This window comes from Pongo abelii, chromosome 5, assembly GCF_028885655.2.
Source record: "Pongo abelii isolate AG06213 chromosome 5, NHGRI_mPonAbe1-v2.0_pri, whole genome shotgun sequence".
In the NCBI taxonomy this organism is placed as follows: domain Eukaryota; kingdom Metazoa; phylum Chordata; class Mammalia; order Primates; family Hominidae; genus Pongo; species Pongo abelii.
Window position 1 is genome coordinate 117,625,906 of NC_071990.2, and position 6,780 is coordinate 117,632,685.

At 40.7% G+C, this 6,780-nt stretch overlaps 1 protein-coding gene across 1 annotated transcript in view; it reads left to right on the plus strand.

The window, feature by feature from the left end:
• Positions 1 to 6,780, plus strand: part of DSE (dermatan sulfate epimerase) — an 81,856-nt gene that overhangs the window by 35,707 nt on the left and 39,369 nt on the right. The window lies entirely within an intron of this gene.

Below are 6,780 nucleotides of genomic sequence, written 5' to 3' on the forward strand. Positions count from 1 at the left end.
GATTTTTGTTTGGAAATTACCTTTTAGGGAGCAAGAGTATTCTTGATTTTGATTAAGAGCTCTCGGTTTTGGTCAGGCGCGGTGGCTCACGCCTGTAATCCCAGCACTTTGGGATGCTGAGGCAGGCGGATCACGAGGTCAGGAGATCGAGACCATCCTGGCTAACATGGTGAAACCCCGTCTCTACTAAAAATACAAAAAATTAGCCGGGCGTGGTGGTGGGTGCCTGTAGTCCCAGCTACTCGGGAGGCTGAGGCAGGAGAATGGTGTGAACCCAGGAGGCGGAGCTTGCAGTGAGCCGAGATTGCTCCACTGCACTCCAGCCTGGGCAACAGAGCGAGACTCCGTCTCAAAAAAAAAAGGCTCTCAGTTTTAAGATTTTCCTTTTTGTCTGAGTCCACAGGCTTTACATATCAGGGAGTATAATTTTAGGGAATGATTCTGCAGTACTGAAGCCATAGGTTTTCTTAGGATTTGACATATTTAAGAATAAGGTTAGATTTATTTAACTACAAAAATTTACCAAGAACATGTAAGGTTTTATTTTGGTATTGAGGAAACATTCTTTAAAAAATTATTTTAATTATGCATTTAATACAACCTAAATAGAAAAGTGAGGAGACCTTTTAAAATGTATGCATTTTATTAGTATTGTTAAAATATGTGGCAACAGTGAAATAGTACATGAGACCACAGCAAGGTGTTCCCCAAGGCACTTGGAAGGTTTCTCTGAGAGTTAAATCCTAAAATGGATCAGAGAAGGCAATGCAGCCCTGTCTAGTATATCCTAATGCTCTCAGGCAATCAGGGTTTTCCTAAAACTTCACTGGAGGCCTGAAGGAGAAGGGAACTTGGACTTAAATGGAAGCATAAGCAAGCGAGTCACAGTGCCTAACCTCGGCAACATCTGCCTGTTTTCCATCGGAGAGGGTGCAACGTCAGGAACATTCATTTGTCGGGTCTGCCTGTTCAATCTTGCCATGGATATGGGCACACTGGTTCTAGTGTGGGAGTTATTCCTAATCATGTAACTAACTATGGGGCCCATCCATTAAATTGAGCAAACTGGAGCAGCTGCTCTTAGGCTGAGCTTGGCGGGTGTGGTGGCAGGAGCTATAGGGGATATATATTTCACTCTCGTTTTCTAAATATGATTACAACTCAGTTTTTAAAATTTTGTCTTTAATGATACCCCAAGGATATCTGTGACAGCTCCTGGCAATTTCAGCAGCCTCCTTCAAATGAAGTTATGGTTCAGCAGCCTCCTTCAAATGAAGTTATGGTAGCGATCTTAACTGGTCGAGTTGCCCCAAGTTCAGGGCCTTTCCCATTGCCTTTGTTCTGATTCTTTCCTTGTTCACCAGACAATTATCTAATAATTCACTTACTGTGTTGGTTTCCGGTGAAGCCAGAAAATATTTCCCAATCTGCTTGATGGTAAACGAATATGCTGACATTCTGGTTTTTCATATGTGAGAGGTAGAGAAGCCTAACATTAAGTAGCATCTCATCTCCAGGATGATCAGCTGAGATACTGATGGCAGTGATGAAGCCAGGACTAGATCCTGGACTGAGGTTAACCTATCCACCTTGCAGTGGCAGCAGGTGTCCCCTAAATTTTAATGTACTCCTTCCATAATATAAATGTGTTACTAAGAAACAGCTTTCCAGCCAGAGACTGTATTTTCCAGCCACTGTTAGATCGGCAGGGCTTTCTCCTGACAGAATAAAGTAAGAAGTGGTCGCCTTTTGTATATGAAGAATTAAATTACTGACCCTAGGAAGAAAATTTAGTTAATAGCTCATTTAATCTATTATTCTTTTCTTTGGGGCAAAACCTCTAACAAATACTTGAAAAATTTAAAGGGTCGTATACTTTCCTTTCCAGTGAGTGATGAGCTTACTGTGAGTGATGTGTTGAAGAGTCAGAAGCATTGTGTTCCAATTTCAACTAAGTCTCTAATAAGCAGTATGATCTGGCCCTAGTCAGTTAGCATCTGTGGTTCTTATATTTTTACCTGTAAAGTATGAAGATTTAGTTTCTTTCAAATAAAATATTTTATCAATAGGTTAATATAATCTTGCAGGTCTGAAACATCTTCCTTTTTATAAATATTATTGAGCTCTTCATGTCATGTTCTATGCTAAGTGCATCACACATGTCTAATCACCCCATGAAGCATATTTCATTTTGTGGATGACAGAAGGGAGGTTTTGAGAGTGGACGTCAGTTGATCAAAGCTAGGAGGCAGCAGAGCTGAGATTTATGCTCTTGTCTGCCCAACTCCATGCCCCATACTGTTGATCATTATGTTGTGTTCCTCAAATTTGGCACATATTATAAGAGGGTTTTTTAATCCATCTTAATTTGGGGCATGTTTTACTTTCTACAGGGTGATTTCTTTCTTCCATCCTTATACTTTCTGTGTTTTCTGAAGCCTGTGGAATTGAAAGAACTTTTGTACTACCATTTGTTTCATTCTATAAACAGTCCCAGATCATTTGAAACCCAAATCTTTTTTGAAACTTGATGTACTAGTTTAGTGTTGAGTGTTTTCTTCTCAGCATACTCTTCTGTGCTTTCTTTGTGTAAGGATGGCAAAAAAATGGAACTTGTAATGTTATTGAACATTCTCACAAATTAGTTTGGTTAAAGGAAAGAATCTTGGCTTAGGATTTAGGAGGTGCAAGTTCTAGTTCTTTCTCTGAAATTTATTGTGGAACAAATAATACTATTTTGCTATATTAAGTTATTGAAGAGTAAAAGATCAAATATGTGAAAAGCATTTAGGATCACAGAAACAAAGTTTTTCTGTGTGACTGCTGAATCATAATAGCTGCAGTGGATTGTTGGAACCAGAATTACAGCAAAATAATTTGGGGCCTATTGTTGCTTTATGAAGATCTGCTTAAGGTAATTATAATTCATAATTCACGTAGCTTGGCCTACACATAATGCTAAACTTGGACTGCCGAATATATACAGGCAGAGAGATGATCAAATTGCTATCTGAATTATAGCAGTAACAGCGTGATTTTTTTTTTTAAAGACAAGGTCTCACTGTGTCACCCAGGCTAGAGTGCAGTGGCACAATTATAGCTCACTGCAGCCTCGAACTCCTGGGCTCAAGCAATCCTCCTGCCACAGCCTCCCGAGTAGCTGGAACTACAGGCACATGCCACCACATCTGGCTAATTTTTAAATTATTTTATTTTATTTTTGTGGATATGGAGTCTCACTATGTTGACCAGGCTGTTCTCAAACTCCTGACCTCAACTGATCCTCCTACCTCATAGATTTAGGAATGTTTTACTATCCAAGTTGTGTGACATAAGACAAATGAATGGGAAGAAAAAGTGGGTCATGAAAGTTGTAGAGTTAGAAGAGGAAAAAGAGAATTTCAGGGGACGTGATGCTGAATAGAATCATTCAGAAACAGCCTGAGAATTGAATTGTAGATAAACTACTTATTAGTAGCATCAGCTGCTGAGAGTCGCTGGTAATTTTGCCATGTTGAAAATGCTATGCTCTTGAACTGGGCCAAGTGCAACTTAAAGATTTAAAGGGGCTGGGAGTGCTCTGCTGTTTCTGAAACACAATGAATTAGGGGTTGAATAGCTTGAGAGATCACGCACAAACATCTTGAAGTTCAGACTTATTTCTCCAGGACAGAAGGCACATTTTGAGATAGTATGTGTGTTTGTGTTTGTTTCATAGTGTTGAAAGTGGGAGGGTTGGCCAGGCGCGGTGGCTCACGCCTGTAATCCCAGCACTTTGGGAGGCTGAGGCGGGTGGATCACGAGGTCAGGAGATTGAGACCATCCTGGCTAACAGGGTGAAACCCCGTCTCCACTAAAAATACAAAATATTAGCTGGGCATGGTGGTGGGTGCCAGTAGTCCCAGCTACTCGGGAGGCTGAGGCAGGAGAATGGCATGAACCCAGGAGGCGGAGCTTGCAGTGAGCCGATATCGGGCCACTGCACTCCAGCCTGGGTGACAGAGCGACACTCCGTCACAAAAAAAAAAAAAAAAAAAAAAAAAGTGGGAGGGTTGGGGCTGACCATTCCCGTAAACTCATTAGCTTTTAATGCCCTTTGTTTCTCTCAAACTATAGTTTTTTGGCATCTCTCAAACTATAGTTATTCAGGTACCACCTTCAACAATTTTTGCCATATCCATTTACTTTTTTTTACTTTTAAATTTAAATATATTTTAAACAGAAGTTTTGCATATCTGTTGAAATCTCAGGTTTGATGTAGTATAGTTTTTCATAATGCACATTAAAATAAGTACGTAAAATTAACGTAAAGCCTATCCATTTTTGGTCCACCTAAAATTATCTTGAAACACTCCTTTCATTTAATTTTGGCTCTTCTCTTTGTACAGTGAGCACACACAATGTCTAGAGTGGAAGGTCAAAGAGAAAACCCAATGACTGGAAATAGAGATTTTTCAGTGAAATTTTCTAGACAGATTTAAAATGATGGATGGATATTACTTCCTCTTTTAGGTTACCAGCCTAAAACAAGTTTGGGTTAGAGTTTAGTTAGGTTTAATTTCTTTTCTTTTTAAACTAGTGGTTAGTTTTTAGGCTACATAAGTTTCTAGGCTTCATACGTGTTTTCTCCCATTAGTTTCCTAGAGGGACTTTTTTTCTGGAAAGTTCCAAACTTGCCTTGGCTTCAAATAAGGGGGAACAAAATTTCTCCATGCTTATTTTAGTGATGAGGTCTGCTCTACCAACAGCTAGGCCCAGGGATTTAGTTCAGCGCAGCCAGCATGCTGCCTTTTAAAAGCCAGATTCAGTGCTAAGCTCCATGATACGTAGAGGAAGAAGGTTCTCACCTTCTGTGAGGCATTGCATGTAAACAACTGAAACAGTCCAGTGTGATATAGGTATGTGCTAGATACAGGAGAGATCAACTCTTTGGGTGAATCGACAAAAGCTTTAATAGCTGGGAGAGCATTGGGGGCTGAGCACACTGAGTGGGGCATGGGGAAGGTAGTACACCATTTGTGGTATTGAGAATGCCTGGGTTCTTTCTCCCCAGTCTTCATAGATGATTGTTCTGCAGAATCTCTATGGGTTCTGCATTGGCTAACGTGGTATTCCGACAGAAATTAATATTTTAAATGTACAGTAATGCACAACCTTGCTGCTCTGACTCCCTTGCACTAATTCAAAGTAATAGCTAGAGAACTTTCAATAACAGTTGGCATGTTGAGATGGCATCCTTCCCAAAACAACATCTTAATGAGGTTCTGTGCTTCAGGATCAGCTTTTCTGGTTTAAATATATTCAGGCATATCCTATGTAACCGGAAGCAATGTGGCAGAAGTGGCAGGGGTCATATTGTGAGTTTTGCTGAGTTAGGCATGTAGGCCGCACAGTGTGAGGGACTCTTTGGAGCAGTCCTGAATATACAGTGATTCTGTGCCTGGATGGGAGTGTGGTTGCATAGGGGAGGACAAAGAACATGATGAATTAACCTTACCCACGTTTGGGGAAGTTTGTACAGAATGTGAGATGAAAAAATTCTAGTTTCCATGTATTAATGCCTTCTTACCCATATGCTCATAGCTGGAGCCACTCCCCTATCCACCTGAGCTCCCACACATTCAAAAGCCGGTAGTTGAAGGATCTTTCACTGCATGTACGTTGGGTGTGTGGGGGGGTTCAATTAAAGGAGAAAGTGTCTAAAACCCCCACAGTGCTGATTGCATTGATGAGAGCATGCAGACTTAGACTTTTAGGGACTTAATATATACAGGATTTTTTTTATAATCGTTAGCGGTATATTATTCTCTTTTTTTTTTTTTTTTTTTTTTTTTGAGATAGAGTTTCTCTCTGTCACCCAGCCTGGAGTGCAGTGGCAGATCTTGGCTCACTGCAACCTCCGCCTCCCGGGTTCAAGCGATTCCTGCCTCAACGTCCCGAGTAGCTAGGAATACAGGCACCCCCCACCACACCTGGCTAATTTTTGTATTTTTAGTAGAGACGGAGTTTCGCCGTTTTGGCCAGGATGGTCTTCAACTCCTGACCTCAAGTGGTCCGCCCGCCTCCGCCTCCCAAAGTCCTGGGATTATAGGCATGAGCCACCGTGCCTGGCCAGTATACCGTGCCTGGCCGGTATATTGTTCTCTAAATGGAGCAAGGAATAAGCCCCTGGGGGTACTGAGCATTACCTCAGACCCAGCCATTTCTGTGTGCTGCCAGAGACCACACCCCTCCTCAGGCATAACCACAGAAGACTATTTCTTTTGGCTGGGTCTCTGACCTTGAAGGATCCAGCCTGCCAGCTGCCTTGAGACTTTGGGTGCTAGACATAATACTGGCAGAGTCCAAGAGTTATTTCTATTTCATATGTTTTATTTAGTATGGCTATATTAATTTTTTATTTATCAGAAGTTCTGCTCTTGAAATAAATGTAAAATGTTTTACAAAACCACTGCCATCGAGTTTCATGTATAGGTAGAAATATTTAAAAACTCCAGAATAAGGTAGCACCCTCAAATGATGTCTCATTGCCTTTTTCTTGGAAACACACACAGCAAGTTGAAAATATGGATTAATCTTCCATTATCTGTTAAATTATTAGTTTTTCTTCTTCTAAATATGATGAGGCAGTTTTTCCTTGGAAAAACAGTTTGTGTTCAGCTTGGGAGGTTGATTTTCCACCATCAGTTTCTCCCTTTAATAATTGAAAACCACTGTTCATTATTTACATAAAACTGTCTTTTTCTGGTCTGCTTTCTATAACCTTTCCCCTCTTAGGAA